This window comes from Kogia breviceps, chromosome 7 (genome assembly GCF_026419965.1).
Source record: "Kogia breviceps isolate mKogBre1 chromosome 7, mKogBre1 haplotype 1, whole genome shotgun sequence".
NCBI lineage: Eukaryota > Metazoa > Chordata > Mammalia > Artiodactyla > Physeteridae > Kogia > Kogia breviceps.
The window spans coordinates 37,715,675-37,735,089 of record NC_081316.1 but is presented as its reverse complement, the minus strand read 5'-3'; the positions used below and the strand labels follow the sequence as shown (position 1 = coordinate 37,735,089).

Here is a 19,415-nt window from a genome sequence, read left to right as displayed (position 1 = left end):
CTCCTACACGTGTGGAGATGAGGACTTGGAGAGAACTGAGTCACTTGCTCAAGGTCACCCAGTTGGTAGGCTGCAGAAGCAGGCTTCAAACTCCGTTTGCCTCAACCTCAGGCCCAGGCTTTATTGAAACCACTAGGTGTATGGCCTCCGATGTGGATGTTCCTGTTTCCTGTATTTAATACCCTATCTGGCAGCAGACAGATATTCAAGACTTATTCTTGAAAAAAATAAATGAAAAGTAAGCTAGGGTTTGAGCATTTATAAATGGCTCATTAAAAACGTGACAAAGCACAGGCTTTGGGATTGGGGTGCCTGAGTCTGAACCAAGGCTCCCTCACTGGCTGCCTGATCTTGGGCAAGATACTTGACTTCTCCGTGCCTCAGGTTCCTCATCTGTGACATGAGGAAAGCAGTATCTACACTTCAGAGGGTTCTTACGGAGATTAAATGAATTTTGATCCTCACATGAAGTTTTTACATGAGATGCATGCAAAATGCTTAGACAGGGACCAGTAAGCTCCTAGAATTGCTGTCGTCTAGTGTGTCAGGCGTTGCCTGTTTCTCAGTTAATATAGGACTTCTCTCCCATAGGTGAGGTCCATGGAGGCTCTGGGATGAGTCTGGTGGTGTGCTAGTAAACTGGTTCTCAGAAAAAAGAATCTTTTAAACTAAAAAAAAATGTAAAAGCCATGATTTGTGGCATTTGCTGATTTCCCGGGTGTAAATGCTCCCACCATGGCTGATTTCAAGCTATGAATGTGAAGGGTCAGGCTGCCAGTCTTGGAGGAGATCAGGAGTTTTGCTCAAACTCTCTGTGCCTCAGTTTTCTCATCTGTAAAATGGACCTAACTCAAAATATTATAGGTACACAGTAGTAGTACCTAACTCAAAATATTATTGAGATGAGAAAACATAAAACTCTTATAAGAGTTCCTAGCACAGAGTGTACCATGTAAGTGGTAACTAATATTACTGTTAAGAGTTTTCACAACACTCAGTCTCACTGCGGCTTGTTTGGCTCAGACACTGGCCCCATCCCAGCCCCTGGCTTTCCGCCTGATGCTCTAGCAGGCAGAGTCTCTGTCTTGGTCATCTGCCTTCTAGGACTGAGGCCTTGTCCACTCTTACAGCTCTGCCCCCTCCACTTGGAAGGGGGCAGTGCTGGTTATATACCCACCCTGATCACAAATGATCTTGTGCTTCTGGTCTCTACCTGTCTCTGGTTTTAGCCCTAGACGTCCCTGATGCCAACCCTGGGCCTCGATGCCAGGGCTGCCTGTGCCTTGGCCCGGATAGTCCCTGAAGATCCTGTCTGGCATCTGCTCTGCTCTTCGGCACTTATAAAACCACTTCTCATAGGGCTTGTATGCACTTACAGAGGGGAGAGCTGGGGTACAGAGCTAGGTCTGCTCCCACCTGCAGCTAGGGAAACCTCTAGCTCCTGCCATACCTCACTGGGGGGTCTAGTCCTCTATCAGGGCCCTCACACTCAGCCTCTGATTTAACCCTTCTGTGCTCAGGTTGGGAACATCCTGGCACTTCAGGGTTTGGTAAAAGAATCAGGCAAACAGTCAGAGGCAGGGCCTGGGAGGCAGAGGCTATTTGGAAACTTTAGCTAGGTCTGAGGCACCTTTGCCAGGAGAGAGGCTAGAGTGTGAGCCAGGAAGCTGAATGGAATGGGAAAGAGGAAAAAAAAAAAAAGCAGAGGGGACCAGGAATCAAGGTTGAAAAGGGGTCTGGAAACCTGGGGCCTGGGGTGGGCTGTCAACAGACTCTTCCGTCGTTGGTGGAATGCCTCGAAACACAACAGACTGGCCATTCTGAGGCTGCATGCCTTAAGGCAGCCATGGTCCTCTGCAAAAAAGCATGGATTTGGAGGCCAAGAGACACAGCTGAAACGCTGTGCTCTGCCACCCTCTCCCCACGGGGCCCTGGACCAGTGTCCTAACTTCTCTGAGCCTCGGTTTCTTCCTTTGGGCCATGGAAGCAATAGGAGCTGCTGGCCGCAGGGTTGTGGTAATGACCGAGGAAGTGACTGAAGCGCAGAAAGTACGAGGCGACCCAGGGCTGACATCCTCCTTGTCACCACAGCTGACCTGGCTTAAAGCTGCATCTCCTGGCGCCCTCTAAGTCAACCCGGCATGGGAGCCACTCCTGCCCTTCGTACCAGGCAGTGCCATCAGCTACAAAACTGTTTCCTTTTTCCTCAGGCTCTGCCAGGTGTTCTGGAGCTAATGAGAACGACGCAGGAGAGACTAGCTTGAGGATGAGCACGGCCTCTCTGGGAGAACCATCCTCTCCCCTCTGGAGAGCCCCGGGCCGTTTCCAGGTCCCCTGGGTCAGACCCAGAGCCCTCAGGAAGGTGGGGCACAAAGAACTGAAACCCAACTTGGTAGGATTCCCCAAATCCTCCTCTGCCACGCATATTGCCCCGCCTCCCAGCATGCTCACTCTTGTTTTTCAGCTCTTGTTTCCCCCCTTCTTCCTTCCTGGACAGGGCCCCCTGCTCCTCTCCTCCGAGCTGTGGCCCCCTGATCCTCCAGGGCCTGCCTCAGCTCATGTCACCTCCAGGAAGCCTCCCCGGGGAGTCTAGTGCATGTTGACCTCTCTTCTGGCTGAATTCTTCCCCCACCGTTTTGATTTGTAACTCAGCATCTCAAAATGGACCACACTCCACCCTGGGCTGCTCCCTCCCTCTCCTGTCCATAAACTTGGCTTCTGTGAGCTGCCCAGGCTGGGAGGGGGCAAGGGATGAGCCTCCCTCTATAACCCCCAAGACAGGGAGTCCAGTGCAGAGAAGGAGGGATGGAAGGCCGGGCAATGTACATCCAGCTCTTTCTTTCTGCACATTCAAGTTTGGAAGGAAGATGGGAAGGAGCGACAAAACAGAAGAAAAGAAGGAAGGAAGAACTGAGCTAAAAGGAGGGAAAGGGGAGGGAAGGGCAGCTACGTGAGACTCAGGACCACAGTCACAAGAGGACAGATCAGACCATGATCCAGGCTGCCTTGGATCATGCTTTAAGGCTCTTTATAGATTCCCCAATTATGTAACTCTCTGGCTCCACAGACTCCTCTTTGAAAAAACCCTTGGAACTCACCTCCTCCAGGCGGCCTCCCATGACTGACTCTACTCTTTTGCCCATCCCTGAGCTGTACTACTTTGCACCCATCAATGCCCATCCATTTCCCATGATGCCAGGTCCTCTGGTCACTGGCAGTGAGTTTAATGCTACATTTATCATCTGTAGTCAAAGATTACCCTATCTTTTTTCATCACCTTTCTTTGAACAATTTCAGAGAGTGGTTTGGGGATATGTTTTGCACAGTTATTTTAGACCCAATCTTCCTCTAAGTAACCTTGAGACAAGACCTGCTGTAATCTTAGATCCGTGTCTTGACTGTTGGGCTCTGTATGTTGGGCCTGCGAGGATCCCCAGGTGACTAAGCCCCAGTCCCTGCCCTCAAACAGCTTGCAGTCTTATGAGCAGAGTCAAATATGTGCTAACTGTCAACAGAGGCTGTGTAACGCGAGTGCCTGGGAGGGCAAAAGGGAGAGTCCGGGAAGCTGCACAGGGAGGTGATGTCTGAGCATCTCAAGGACAAGCAGAGTTCACCAGACAGTGGGGAGGATGTCCCAGGCAGAGAACACTGCAGGGGCAAAGGCCAGGAGAGGTGAGAGGGCAAGGCGAGCTGGGAGAAGGCGGGCACCTCAGTGTGACTGGACAGCGGGCAGGTGAGGGGCCTCACATCACACGGCAGAGGGCTTCACACATCTGGCGAACACACGCTGACTTTAACTCACAGCCCGCTTTTCCTCAGTTAGATTAAGGCAGGGACCGCCATTCTAGTTGGCATTTAGAGACCTGTGTGTGAGTCAGGGAGGGTGAGGGTGCAACAACATGGGTGAATCTCAAAAACTACTTTATGACACAAAAGACCGCATGCCACATGAGTCCACTTATACCAAGATCGAGAACAGACAAAACTCATCTTCAGCGACAGAAACGGCAACAACGGTTACCTCTGAGGGCAGGTACTGACTGGGAAGGAGAAAGAAGGAACTTGGCGGGATGATGGAAATGTTCCACATCTCAAGCCCGGTGATGGTTATTCAACTTCATACAATTGTTGAAACCCACTGAATGCAACGCTGAAGGTCTGTACATCTTCTCATTCGTAAAACAGACCTTAAAAATGCGTGTGAGCATTCTTGCTTGTCACAATGACTGAAGGGTCCTCCTGGGAAATATTCAGGGGAGTGGCCAGGGATGCTGTCATAACAAAGAACTCCCTCACCCAAAGGCCAGCAGGGTCCCTATTGAGAAACATTACTGTAGACCACAGGGAGCTACAAGGGGTTCAAAGAGCAGAAAGAACTGGCTACATCTGGGTTCTGGGAAGATGGGGCTTTTGAGGTGATGGGAGCCCACAAGGTCCAGGTATCTTGGGTGTGAAGTGACACAGAGGTGGACATATGACCTCCATTGCCATTCTTGGGCCTTATATTTGGCCATCTCCAGCCCACTGGCACGAAGCTGCCCAGGCCCAGGAGGTGCCCTGGGATGTCCCTCTAAGGCATCCCAGAAGGAGGCCAGCTAAGGAAGTCAGAGGTGGCAAATGTAAGAGGGAAAAGGACACATCCCACCTCTGGCCTCCCTGCCTCACGATAAGCACCAGGGATGCTGACTGTGATCGCCTTCCTCTGAAATGCAGTCTCAATGAGGCGGGGCGCCCTGGGAGACCAGAGTCATGGGAAGCAGGGCTGGATATTGCTGCTGCTGCTACCAAAAGCCATGCTCTGAAATCATGGGCAAAAGAAGAACACAGCCAACTTACACTAAAACGCTTTCCTGACCCCTTCCTTCAGGAAGCCTTCCCTGACCACCACGCTGGGCAGGTGCCTCTCCTGTGTCCCCACAGCCCTCAGCTCATCACCAAAGCACAATTACTACCTAGGTGTGAATTCTGGCTCTGCCACTTACTTGCTGTGTGCTCCTGGCAAGTTACTTAAGCTCTCTGAGTCTACTTCCTTATCTATAAGCTGAGGATAATAAAAACCTCGTGCAATGAACTGTGATAAAGATTAGGTGAGATAACGTAGTAAGCACTCAGAAAAGTTAGTATTTCGGATTACTGTAGCGAGCATCAGTACAGACCACTGTTGCCCGGTTACTCTCTGATGCCCCCAACGGACACACACAAGCTCCTTGTGGGCAAGGTCCTCATGGCGTGTCGATTTCCTGGCACAGTGAATACCTGCATGCATGAATAAATTCCATCCCTAAGATCTCTCCTGAGAGCTTTCTTTTCCCACTCACGATGCCTCTAAATCACAATAATTCTTCAGAAATGGGGTGGATTCATTTGTATTCTGTTCCCTTGTCTGCCTTCCCCTCATGCCATGCAGAAACCTACACAAAATTTACTTTAAAAAATTAATGGGGGCTTCCCTGGTGGCGCAGTGGTTGAGAGTCCGCCTGCCGATGCAGGGGACACGGGTTCGTGCCCCGGCCCGGGAAGATCCCACATGCCGTGGAGCGGCTGGGCCCGTGAGCCGTGGCCGCTGAGCCTGCGCGTCCGGAGCCTGTGCTCCGCAAGGGGAGAGGCCACAGCAGTGAGAGGCCCGCGTACCGCAAAAAAAAAAAAAAAAAAAAAAAATTAATGGTTTCTTCCTGGACCCTCCAGTCCTAAGACTTCACTTAGTGGTCTTTTTTGATGAGTACACAAAAATCCTTATTAAAAAGCACCCCCTGGGCTTCCCTCGTGGTGCAGTGGTTGAGAGTCCGCCTGCCGATGCAGGAGACGCGGGTTCGTGCCCCTGTCCGGGAAGATCCCACATGCTGCGGAGCGGCTGGGTCCGTGAGCCATGGCCGCTAAGCCTGTGAGTCCGGAGCCTGTGCTCCACAATGGGAGAGGCCACAATATTGAGAGGCCCGTGTACCGCAAAAAAAAAAAAAAGCACCCCATGGTTCCTCAAAAAATTAAATACACATTTATCATTTGATCCAGCAATTCCACTTCTAGGTATATACCCCAAATAACTGGAAGCAGGGGCTCAAGCAAATACCTGTATATCAACATTCATAACAGCATTATTCCATTATTCACAATAGTCAAAAGGTGGAAGCAACCCAAGTGTCCATCAACAGATGAACGGATAAGCAAATGTGTTATATACGTACAACGGACTACTATTCAGCCTTGAAAAGGAAGGAAATTCTGACACACACTACAACACGGATAAACCTTGAAAACATTATGCTAAGTGAAATAAGCTAGACACAAAAGGACAAATGGTATATGATTCCACTTACATGAGGTACTTAGAACATGTGAACTCATAGACAGAAAGTAGAAGAGAGGTTACCAGAGACTGTGGGGAGGGGAGAATGAGGAGTTATTGTTTAATGCGTACAGAGTTTCAGTTCTGCAAGTGGAAAAGAGCTCTATGGGTAGATGGTGATGACGGTTGCACAACAATATGAATGTATTTAGTGCTACAGAATTATATACTTAAAATGGTTAAAATAGTAAATTTTATGTATTGCACCATCATTTTTAAAAGGCACCCCAAAACAAATCAATAAAATGTTGGAGGGACTCCATCTGAAATCTAACACCCCTCCATCACACCCTCAGGGCTCTGTGACTTTGGCCTCCCGGCCCATAATGTCTCTCTCCATCCTCTCCATGGCTCCAGCTCTGGTGTCCATTGTTTACTTTCTACCCCAGGACCCAGGACCACGTCATTTGTATCCATGAAATCAACCTGCATCTGTCCACAGACGACATGTACTTTAACCTTGTGCTCTTCTTTCCCCCTCCCCCGGGTCCTGTCATACCCTATTGGGGATGCTTAAATTAGACGCCTTGAGAATCTGAGATGGAAAAGCTGTGTGCTTGAAGATGTTCACTGCTGACTATGTCCGCCAATTAAGAAATGATTAAGTAAACTATGGAAGCCATTGAGGATAGAAGAAGGTCATGTATGAGTACAGAAGTTACGAGAAAATGTTAAGTGAAAAATGCTGGATACAAAACTAGATGTGGACTCATTTCAAGTATAAAAGATACAGATCTATAGAAGAAACAGAATGGGACATATAAAATCATGGTTCATCTTACAGTTGTTCTATAGTAGGTTGTGTTATTTTTACAATGTAATTTATTTTTCAAAGGCTGGGTCACACTCTTAGGCTCATAATGAAATATACAACCTTTGGAGTCCACTTCAGACAGCCACATGCCACCCACCACTGAAGCCCACTGAATCCCTCCTGAGTGGCTTCCAGAGAGTTGGGGGCAAAAGGGAACATTTCCACTCTTAAGAAAGACATATCAAAGCTTGGTATGTCTCTCTAATGACATCAACCAACTACCTCACCATGCAAAGGAAGGGCAATTTAGGGTCTGTATTCTGCTATCACAGTAACAGTAACCAGACTTGGCCAAGGACAGTTTATCCCCTACATTAGCTCAAAGTTAGGAATTCTTACCAAGATGCTTGCTTGCTTACAAATTGTGGATCCCCTGCATCTAGCTCGAGGAGATCCCTTCCCAACTCAGCATGCTGCACCCCAGGTATGTAAACTTACATCAAGGCTGCTTCAAGGGAGACACAGGAAGGAAGGTGGCTTTTATTCTATGTGCTGCAGCTGTGTGGGAAAAGCTTTCTTCTGTCTAAGAGTCTGGGAATTCTGGAGCTTTGCCAGATATTGGTAGCCAAGGTGCTTGTCCCACTTCTCACCAGATGCAAAAAAGATGGGGATGATATTGAAGAATGGGGGAAGACCTTATTTTCCATAATGCCATGGTTTAAGGTAAGGAAGAGCTTTTTGGTGATGGTACTGTTCAAAAACTAAAAGGGTTTTTAGTTTTTTTCTTCAGCTGACCTGAGTTTCCAGTTCCTAGAGGTGACAAAACATGCAGAATCAGATGGAATTTGGACCAGGGCACCTAAAGAGACTATGATTCTAAGAAGACTTAGACTACCTTTCAATTGCCCTCTCAAAAGGTCCAGCCTAGTATCTGGCTCTGTCTGCTTGATGGAAGCATCCCGTCTCCTCTGTGACAGGACCGCCTGTCTACCTCCCATCTACCAAATCATCTGAGTGCCACACAGGGAGCCACAGCCCCACACTGTGACAGTGGCCACTGTCCTCCAGGAAGACAGCAGTGTGGGCCTACAGATATCACAGACCATAGCACTTAGTGCCATGGGGCCCTAGAAACCCAAGCCCTACCTCCTAGAGATGGGGAAACAGTTTGGGAGAGGGGAAGTACCTTGACCCAGGTCACTTAATCATGAATAAACTTTGAACTGAACACAGGTACTTATACACAGATAGCTGCGCTGACCCACACTGGTAAGAACATATTTCCTGGTGTGTGAGTTAAATGTTTGGTAAAGGGTGTCATACATTTTGAAATGTTCACACATACCCTGTGTTCAACTGAATGCAGACAAAACGCTTTAAACGATTAACCATCTTCTGGAGTTTTTCCATTCGCACTTATAGATCCATTTAAACAATTAACTGGGTGCTTAAAGAATTTATACTTCTATAAATAATTTCTCTTTCCCCACTGCCCTCTCTGCCTTTTTGAGAATCTGTCAATTTATTGCAGATGATAATTCCTTGTCCTGCAAATATGGGCCTTTGTGCTAGAGATGAGTGTCTTTAAAATCTCTACAAGGGAAATGGCTGAGGGCATAAGAGTTGCACAAGGGAAGATGTGAAATGAAGCCAGAAGGTTGTATATTTGCACTGGAAAGGGGATGAGGGAAGAGCAAAAAATGTTACCATTTTAATTGTTTTACAGTCATTTCGGGTATGTTTTACTATTTTGCCATAGTCAACAGCCATACTGAATATACAGACGTGACTCAAATTTTCATACTTGAATGACACCACAGATATTCAAATCATCTGAGCTTTACCATTTTGATCGTCCATAGCTTACGATGCCCTTACTATGCTACAACATCTTTATTTAGTCCAAGATACGAGGCTTCATACATAAATGGCGGTTTCCAACATTCATTCATTCGACAACTATTTAGTGAGCCACTGCTGAGTGTTGGGCTTGGTTTTCTAGGCATGATGAACACAAGGAGAATAGGACTCCAGTTCTCTTGTACGCATTAACATCATACGATCTCTTATTCCTCAGGCCTGTAAGCACCTATGTGATCTGGGCCTGCCCCTCTCTCCTACCGTCTTCCTTTCCACCTTCCCTCTTGACCTATGTTTTACAGCCACACTTGCTGTTCCCTGAAAACACCAAGCTATTCTTACCCTTAGGGCATTTGCCCTTGGGTAAAATGCAGTCTCCTTTTCCCAGAATGCTCTTCCCCAAGGTCACTTCCTCACTTCATTCAGGTCTTTGTTCAAATACCACTTCCTTGAAGACAATTCTTTTTAAAGGTAAATCTCTTCCCCCCCCCAGTCACCCCTCATCCTGCTTTATTTGTCTCCAGAGCATTGCTCACCTCTTGAAATGTTATACTTTGCTTACGTTTTCTTTTCTGTCTCCCTTGGTAGAGCTCGGACAGGAAGTTCACCTTTTTCAGCAATGTATCCCTAGAGCCTAGAACAACCTCACACGTAACAGATGTTTCTATGTATTTGGATAATAAATGAATGAATGGAGGAAGGAAGCAACTGGCTCTGGACACTTTGGGGTGCTCGGTGAGCCAGCTTTGCAGGAGTCATTCTGGTACCCCCTCCAGATCATGGCCCCCACTCCTGAGCCTCCCCTTCCCCCTTCTGCTGGGGTCTGTCTGTGAATGGATGCCCAGCCACTCAGCCTCCAAACCTTGCCATCACTTCTCACTCCTCCCTCCCTCCACTCCCACATCCAATCCGCTGCCAGTTCTGGTGACACTGTGACCTCCTGCATCAACTCCTCTTTCTCTTCATTCTTACAACCCCCCACCCCCCCACCTCCCCTATCCAAACCCTCCTTAACTCTTACCTATACCACTGTCATTGTTTCCTACCTGGGCTCCCTGCCAGCAGGCTCTCCCCCTCCAATCTGTTCTCCATGGGGCAGCCAGAGTGAGTTTCCTAATGGCCACATTTGATCATGTCTCTCCCCCACTCAAAAGCTAAAGGCCGACGATCACGTGGCTTGGCACTCGATGCTCCAGCAACTGCCTCCACCTTCCTACCCAGCCTTCCTTCTCACAGCTCCTCTTTTATCCTTTTTGCCCAGTTGGAATGAATTGCTTTCCAGTTTCTACACACATTCTAGAAGCCCCCACTGCCGGCTCTCTGCTCACACTGTTTCCACTACTTATAATATTTTCCTCCTTACTTCCGTTGTACAAATCATTTATACCCAGCTGAAATGCTACCTTGCTTCTCCAAGAAGCCATTCCTCATCTTCCAGAAGAATAAACCCCTCCTTCTCAATTCTATCCAAGGGGTCATCTGTCTCTCTTTTCGGACAGGTTTCAGGAAAGGACAGGCAACGTGACATAGAAGAAAGAGTTCAGAATCTGGGGTCAAATGCTCTGAGCTGGAGACACAGCTCTCTGGCTCTGAGACTTTTACAGTACAAATCCTTAGATAAGTTAAATTCTGAGTCTTAACTTCTGCATCTATAAAATGGGAATAATAATGCTATTGATATCATGGGTGTGTTATAAGGATTAAATATAAGTGACAGTGTGTAAGAAAAGCTTTGACTGTATATAAACTATCAAATTCAATCACCCTTAGGTGAGAAATAACTGATAAACAAAAGTGTGACTTCTCCCAGGGAACTTCATGGATGTCCTATGCTGGCTGAGCCCTAAGTCCAGGAATAGATCAGTGGAGGAAGGATTTTTTGAGGGAGAGGGACTTTCAGGATTCAAAATCTCATGTCCTTGGGCAATCTGAAAAGGGGAAGAAGTGGGGTGTGGACTTCCCTAGTGGCATAGTGGTTAAGAATCTGCCTGCCAATACAGTGAACACGGGTTCGAGCCCTGGTCCGGGAAGATCCCACATGCCACGGAGCAACTAAGCCCATGCACCACAACTACCGAGCCTGCGCACTAGAGCCCGCGAGCTACAACTACTGAGCCTGCGCTCTAGAGCCCGTGCTCTGCAATAAGAGAAGCCACTGCAATGAGAAGCCCGTGCACCACAACGAAGAGTAGCCCCCGCTCGCCGCAACTAGAGAAAGCCCGCGCAGCCAAAATAATACGTAAATAAATAAATATTTTTTTAAAAAAGTGGAGGGTATATCCATAAGGCTGGGGCCTTAATGGTATTAACAGCTACCTATTCAGAGCTTTTTCTATGCCCCAGGCCCTGTGCTAAGTACCCTACATAAGTGATTTCATCACAGAGTAATAGAAGAGGAAAACTATAAGTGCTCCCCTCCCTTCCCCAACCCCCCCTAACAGTTCAGACCTGAAAGATATCCTGACACCAATCCAATGATCTTATTTTTTGGATGGAGAAATTGAGACCCAGAAAGGTTATAAGCATTCACTGCAACTGTCCAGCCAGATCTCTTTACTCTGAGTGTGAGAGCCATGGCACTGCAATAACCCACGGGCCACCGCTCATTATGAAGTCTATGTAAATGGTGCTTCTGGAGCACAACGCCATTTACAGGCACAACAATGTGAGTGGTGGCCCCTGGAGTTATGCCAGCTGGTCACCCTGTCTCTGCTCCACGCCAGGTTGCTCACCCAGGAAGGAAGCTCTTGAGACAAGAGCCTCAGGCCCTTAGAAACTGAACACTGTCCTTCTTGCCAACTCCCCCAACCAACAGTCTTCTCAAAGATGTCTGACTTTATCCATTCACCATCCAGCTTGCACTCCATCAACATACCTCTCGGGGCACCCTCTCTGCACCAGGCATCGGGTTCAGCTCTGGGGATACCCAGCTGCCTTTGAGGGAGCCTTGCCTGAGCAATCCCCCGAGCCTGGTGAGGCTGTAACTCAAGCTTCCCCAGCAGCTCTGTCAGCAACACCAAGAGGCCGCACTCAACAAACATCAAGGAGGGAGAGGTGGCCGGACAAAAAAGACTCACAGACCTCTACAACGGGATAATGAAGGGAGCCTGGTTGGATTAGAAGACCTAAGCCCTTAAGGAGAGGGGGAGAGTGGGGGGGAAGGGGGATGACTCCTTGACCATGACATTACCTGGTCCAACTAAGAACACTGGTTCAGTGACTCCTGGGAGAACCAGGACTAACACCCTGGAATCGGATCTCCTGTCCAGGACTGCTTCATTCTCCCAAACTAAATCTCAATATCTCCTTTGAGGCTGAAAGAGGCAAATTAAAGGCCAGCCTTTTTTTTTTTTTTTTTTTAAACAGTAAGTATGGTAGCAAATGAATGGCACCTGACGCTCCAAAAGGGGGAAGGGCTGGAATTACAAACACTTTCCTGATACACTCAGGTAAATTTTGGGGATCTGGGGCTTCAACAAGGATAAGGATGGACTTGTATAGGAGATGACATGAGTATGAAAGCCAGGGATGCTAGATTCTCATGCAGGCTTTGCCACTAACTCTCCCGTGACCTTGGTCAAGCCACCTCACTGGGCCTCAGTTTCTCCGTCTGTAGAATGAGGGCGTTGAATGAGTTCCCAAGATTCACCTGGTCTTGACCCTCTAAGGTACATGATCCTTGGTAAGGTAAACCCCTCAGAAGTCTGACCCGAGCAATCTCCAGGTTTTGCAGGAGCCTGGGCCTCATCCAGGAAAAAGGGGCATGCTGGGGGAGGGGAACACGCTGGGCTTTTATTTTGGGGGCGGGTGGGGAACGGGTGGTTTAAGCTACACGGTCCGGGGGAGGCGAGGCGAAGAGAAGCGAAGGCTGGGAGCCCCGGTTTACAGGCCAGCAGCCTAGCGGCGATCTCCAACCTTCCTCCGGAGCTTCAGACCCTGGAGAGGTAGGTAGGTAATGCAGCCAAGAGCCGCGCACCAGCCACGGCAGCAGAGAGGCTCGCACCCCGGACCACCATCCCGATCCCTCCCCTCCCTCTCCGGAACCGCGCACGAGCTTCGTGGGGAGTGGCCGCTGCTCTCTCCCCTCTACCCAGCGCCGGGTCCCCTCCCAGGCGTGGGGGACCCCTCCCCCAGTCCCGGGGCGCCGGGAGCCCCACGGGGGCGTGGCGGGGGCGGGCGCCGGCTTCTACGCCTGGGGGTCTGGAGGAGGTCTCAGTTGCCGGGGCTCCCTGGGAGGGACCCCGCGCCCTCCACCTTCCAGCTCCCCACACAAAGGCGCCGACGGAGACGCCGCACTTACCGGCCAGAGCGGGCTCCGGGCGCCGACGAGCGGGCGGGCAGGCTGGCGGGAGGATGTGCGCGCGCGAGTGTGCGTGCGTCCCTGTGTGTGTCTGCGCGAGTGTGTGTCTGTGTGTGTGTGTGACGGGGACCTCGCCGAGCTCTGTGCGTCTGCGTGTGCGGGGGCGTCCGTCCGTCGGTCAGTCTGCCCGGCGCTCACTCCCGCGCTCCGTGCGCGCTCCCTCTTCAGATCGCCTCACCAAATGCGCTTCGGCTGCGGAGTCTCGGGCGCAGCCGCCAGGTCGGCTCCTCGCCCTTAGTCCCGGCTCCGCCCCGCCCCCGGGCGGGCTTGAGCCGCTTCCCGGGAATTGCGCAGGGCCAGCGGGGCTGGCGAGCGCGGGGGCGGGGAGCTCCGGTGGCGCCCAGGGCCCAGGTGGGGCCGGGTCGCGGACCCTTATTCCCCGACCCGTATCTCGGGCGCCCCCACCCCGCAGCTCCACTCGGAGTCCCCGCAGGCGCCGCCCCCACGCTGAGGTTGCCTGGACCCGGAGGGCTGGGGAGCGGGAGCACCGCATCTATTTCATTCATGATTTTCTCCTCTCGGGAGCCCCAGGCCCGGGTTGCGCTGCTACGGCGGCCGCCAGAGGGACCCCGGCGGGGCCGTGCGCGCCGAACCCGGTGCAGGACCGCCAGGCAGACAGCTGGGGGTAGGGGAAAGTGAGACAAAGGGGTCATAGCCGGGGGGTGGAGGGGAATTGCATGGAGGGGGTGCTGTGGCGCTCCCCGCATGATGCCCGCACGATGCTGTTGCCGCACCTGCACAAGCAGAGTGGTTGCATACAGCGGCGCGCACAGTGCCGTATGCCCAGGACCCGCTCCAGGACTCGGGAGAGGCACTCGCCTTCCCACCCTTCCCTGTTCAGTCTCTGAGGAGCAAGACCTTCCTCCGCCAGGTCTCACTCTCCTGACGCCGCGCATCACGGGGCGTGTACCTGTCTAGGCTTTCTCGTAGGCACCGGCGGCCTGGACGCGCAAGGAGCTGCCCACGCGCCCCACAGTTCCACTTTACCCAGGCTGGCACCCCGCTGGCGGAAGTTCCTGGCAGTCCATCCCGATGGGGGATTTTTGAGACGTTGGGAGGCATACAGGGCCGGCATCCTAAGCTTCGTTTTCACATGGGGAAACCGAGGCGCACCATCAGAGGGCTACCACCCTGGTTCCAGCCGCCGTTCTCTTTCGCCTGGATCTCTGCAATAGCCACCTTACTGGTCTCCCCGTTGCCACGCTTGGCCCCCTGCAGTTGATTCTCTACGAAGCAGGCAGAGCTATCCTTTTAAAACGTAAGTCAGATCGCGTTGCTCCTTTACTGGAAATCCTACAATGGCTCTCCATTAGTTCAAGTGAAAGCTAGAGCCCCTGTAATGGCTTGCAAGGCCTCTCATGAGCTGGCTCCCTTTTTTTTAACTCTGTAACCTCACTTCCTACCACTCCAGTCACACGGGCCTTTTTAATGCATCACCAACATGGCAGCCACCCTGTGGCCTCAGGACCTTTGCACTGCTATTTTCTCTGCCTGGAAACTTCCCCCAGATAGTCAAGTGGCTTGCTCCTTTACTTCTTAAGTGTGTCACCTCAAAGAGGCCTTCTGTGACCACCCTATTTTAAATGCAGACCCACTCCCCCCATTTTCTCCATGGTAGTCATGACCTTTATTTTGTGTTCCTTGCCTGTAAGGTTCACTTCCAGCTCTCACCTTAGTCCTTTGGCATCCTAGTTCTCCAGCCTTACCACACTACTCTGTTCTCTAAACAAACTGCATTTTCCCGTTTCTAGCCTTTGTTCATGCTGTGCTTTCAGCCTGGGATACCATCCCCCGCCATGTCTTACCTAATTTTTAAGTTCCAGTTCAAATACCTCTTTCTCCATGGAGGCTTCTCTCATATTCCCAAGGACACTCAGCCCTCATTCCTTTCTGTTTGCTTGCTTTCTGTTCCTTGTCTTTTACCCCAAGTGCCCTATGAAGTCCTGAGTCTCCTCTCTCTCCAGTTCCCAGCACACAAGGGACCATCAGTCCATGTTGGTGGATCAAGGGCAATGAATGGGAGGTCCTGGGCTGGGCCTTGATTCATCTTTTTTTTTTTTTTCCCTAGGAGGGGCACAGAGCCCAGCTGGGTCTTGTTATCCTCAAGTTGTTTCTTGTGGAACAAGGGGAAGGGTCACATGTCAGATAATGGGGAAAGTGTGGGTAGATGTGTCAGCCAGTGCTCAAGGGCCCACTCTCCCTCCCTGAAAGTATCATCTCTGTCATTCAGCATAAGGCTGATTTTCCCCAGACAGTGTCAGTGTAACAATAGCAGCTACCATAAATGAGCGTTTGGTATGTGCCGGCCCCTGTTTTGTATGTTTTCAATGCTCTATTTAATCTTCATGGCAATTTTGCGAGGCAGGCATTTTGACCTCACCATTTTCAGAAGAGGAACCAGAAAGAAGAAGTGACTTATTTACAGCCCTACAGTTGATATGTGAGGAGTATGTGTTTCAAATTAAGATCTGGCTAATTCCAAAGCCCAATTTCATAGGGCAGAGACCCTGGTGGCTGATGAAGTGAGGGAGCCTCAGCAAGGTCATCCTGGCCCAGATTTTTTAAAAATTAATTTATTTTTGGCCATGTTGGGTCCTCGTTGCTGCATGTGGGCTCTTCTTAGTTGCGGCGAGCGGGGGCTACTCTTCGTTGTGGTGCGCAGGCTTCTCATTGCGGTGGCTTCTCTTGTTGCAGAGCACGGGCTCTAGGCGCACGGGCTTCAGTAGTTGTGGCACGTGGGCTCTAGAGCACAGGCTCAGTAGTTGGGCTCACGGGCTTAGTTGCTCCGCGGCACGTTGCGTCTTCCCAGCCGGGGGCTCAAACCCGTGTCCCCTGCGTTGGCAGTCAGATTCTTAACCACTGTGCCACCAGGGAAGCGCTGGCCCAGATTTTTGCTGAAGCCAGCTTGGGAGTCACAAGGGCGTGGCTCTCCAGGGAGGGTGGGAGCTGGCAGATTTCTGTCAGTGGTGCCTGTGATGTCCTATGGTGGAGGCTAGTTGCTATCCTTCATAAAGTCAACTTTGGAAGGCCAGCACTGCCTCCTAAGCATTCCTACCTCTGTGCTCTGGGTTCAAAGCCCAGCCCCAGCTGTCAGGTGTGGATAACAATGCCCATCTGAAAGGCTTAGGGTGAGGAAGGAGTATGATAATATACCTAGAAAATAGTAGGGGATCAAAAATGATCTTTCTCCTTTGCTTCTTGTAGGGAGTTTCTATCACATAGAGATATACCCAAACCTGTCTTCTCATCCCCTTTCTGCCCTGTACACCCTCTTATTTAAATGTTCCAGATTCCTATAGTCCATTGAGTGTTACCCTCGGGTACAGATAAGGAAAGAAAGTCTGACATTTATTGAGGGCTTTACAAATAAGCTATTCACGTTGCTTCCATGGACTCTCTTCTTTCTTCTTCACAAGCCCCTTAAAAGGGAGGTTCTGTTATTACTGATGAGGAAACTGAGACACAGAGAGGGCAAGGGACTTCCCTATGGCCACAGCGCTTACTAATTAATAGCAGTAATAAGATTCTAACCTACGTCTGACTCTGCACTCAGCAAGTACCCCTCTTCCTTAACCCCATCACCATGGAAAGCAACCCCATCGATTTCCTTTCTCTTCTCTGATGGGGAAGAAGGAGTGTTCTGTGAGGTCCACCGCAATGAAGTAATTGTGAGGTTGGGAGGATTTAGGCTTCTTGAGTCATTTTGTGTGACTCATTTACCCTCTCTCGATGAGGGGAGGAAGAGGGCTTTGGGAGAGAGAAAGATGGTCTGAGTAACCAGAGAGTGTCTTGCTGGTGGTTTCTGATGCACTGTTGGAGTCAATATTTCTCGCTTATGACCTCACTTGCAATTCACTCTATCAGTAATGAAATGTTTTGCTTCAGTGAAAATGTCCCCCATCCAGAACTTTATTTATTTACTTACTTATTTATAACCCACCCCAATCAACAAAGGATTTGAGGTTGCTTACCACAGGAGTAGAAACCATAAAACAATGTTAAAATATCAGTAAAGACAGAGAATCAGGACCAAGGAAAATGTAAATAAACTTTGAGAGACAAGACCAAGGCTTAATCATTACAGCCGGTGTTTATTGAGTTCTTCCGGCATGCAAAGGAATTTGTGTACCTTATTTCATTTAATCCTTAAAAGAGTCCTACGAGGTGGGTGCTATTATCTTTATTTTGGGATATAGGGAACCAAGGCTCAGAGAGATTAAATACGATGCCTCAAGTCATGTAACTAGTCAGTGGTAGAGCCAGTATTTAAATCTAGTTTGATTTTGGAACTCATGCCCTCATGCCCACTGTCCCGTCCTGTCTCTCCAGGGGACAAAAGACCACATGTTTGCAGACCACAGGGGCCTCTAGAGTACTGGGTTTGAGTCTCAAATTCGGTTCTAATTTTCTTGGATATCAAAAGGGAAGGCCACAGCAAGTTACATAGAACTAATGACCTCACATCCTTCAAGTCTTTGCTCAATGTCACTTTCTCAATGAGACCTACCTGACCACTCTTCTTAACTGATACTGAGCCTGCCTCTTCATCAGTTCCAATCTCCCTTTGTCTTTGCTTTTATGATGGCACATTTTACCTTCCGACGTACTGGATGATTTATAAACTATGTTATATATTTCAAATATGTTATATGCTTTATATAGCACATAAGAGGTTCTATTATATATTTTATAGTAATAAATATACTTATGAATTACAAATTAGATACTTTATCTGTTTAATATGTTCACTATTTTGTTGTCTGTCTTCTTCCACTAGAATACCAGGCTGCTTGGGGGAGCCTTATTGTCTCTTTGGATTGCTGTTGGATCCCAAGTGTCACGGACAATGCCTGATACATAGCAGGTATTCAATACATTTTTGCTAAATACTTGAATGATAATTTCAGAGAGGAAGGACAGAACAATATATCTAAAGTGGCAAAGTAGGTCATTTTTTTTGCTAGCTCATATTTTCCTTCCCTTCCCACTTTCTTTTCTCCTTTTCTTTTCCTCTACTCATTTCCTTGATGAATTTAGGCAGCTCTAGCACTTAACTCTCAGAGCAAGTCTTCTGAGCGTTTTCTGATGGTAGACCCTGAGGGTCCCTATGGCCAGTGACCTTTGTGTCATTGTTACAGCAAATGCATAAATGGGATTCATGATGCTGATTTTGGTGGAGTCTCTCAGTGAAAACTGGACATTATCCCCACACTTAAATCGGCAAAGGTAATCCTTTTAGTGGTCTCAGAATAGTGTCCAAGTACCATTCCCAACGATTTGGGTTTTATAGCAGATGCTATGGAGGTGGAGATGGGAAAACAAAAAAGCAGAGCTTTTGTGTGAAGCAATTGATTTAAAGGGAGGACATCCTTGTGTTCCTAAGAGCTCACCTCCGGAGTTGTGTTTCCTGGCTGCAAGCCTGAAGATTGAAAAGCCAAGGTCATTAGCGAGGTTTATCAGAGGAGAACCTGATTTGAGACCAATTGCTGGGGTGTGCGTGGGTGTGGGTGTGATGTGAGCTTGCTTAGGAGCTGCCCACAGATCCTGGCCGAGCCCCCGGGAGCCGCAGACGCCAGCCTGTCAGCTCAAGGTGAAGGCCAAGGGCACATGGCTGCCAATCCCAGGAAGAAACATCAGAAACACTTGTCTCAGAAGGAGTGGGAGTCAGAACTCTGCTCTTCCGTGGTCACTGCTCTGGGCTCCTGCAAAGCAGATTTATTCAACGAGTATTTTATGGAACACCTACTCTGAGTTAGCCATTGTTCCAGAAGCTGAGTACATGTTAGAGAACAGGATAGTCAGCTTCTCTGTTCTCACGGAACTTACATTCTAGTGAGAACACACTGCCAATGAACTGGGTGAAAGCAGTGAATAAAAGGATCATTTCAGGGCTTCCCTGGTGGCTCAGTGGTTGAGAGTCCGCCTGCCGATGCAGGGGATGCGGGTTCGTGCCCCCGTCCGGGAGGATCCCATATGCCGTGGAGCGGCTGGGCCCGTGAGCCATGGCTGCTGAGCCTGCGCGTCCGGAGCCTGTGCTCCCAATGGGAGAGGCCACAACAGTGAGAGGCCCGTGTATCACAAAAAAAAAAAAAAAAAAA

The 19,415-nt window shown here is 49.5% G+C and overlaps 1 protein-coding gene and 1 long non-coding RNA gene across 4 annotated transcripts in view; one reads left to right on the top strand and one right to left on the bottom strand.

Moving 5' to 3' along the window:
• PTPN5 (protein tyrosine phosphatase non-receptor type 5) overlaps window positions 1-14,744 on the bottom strand; it is a 57,422-nt gene extending 42,678 nt beyond the window's left edge. The window contains exon 1 of one of the 2 annotated variants that reach the window (XM_067038108.1): window positions 14,228-14,744. The gene's annotated coding sequence lies outside the window, so the exon portion shown is untranslated. Of the gene's footprint in view, window positions 1-13,257 lie in introns of both variants that reach the window. The other variant, XM_059068902.2, reaches the window with a different exon arrangement.
• Window positions 13,988-19,415, top strand: part of LOC136794492 (uncharacterized) — a 142,510-nt gene continuing 137,082 nt past the window's right edge. For both annotated transcript variants that reach the window (XR_010841346.1, XR_010841347.1), the window contains exons 1-2: window positions 13,988-14,575; window positions 18,095-18,181. This is a non-coding gene — a long non-coding RNA (uncharacterized lncRNA). The remainder of the gene's footprint in view (window positions 14,576-18,094; window positions 18,182-19,415) is intronic.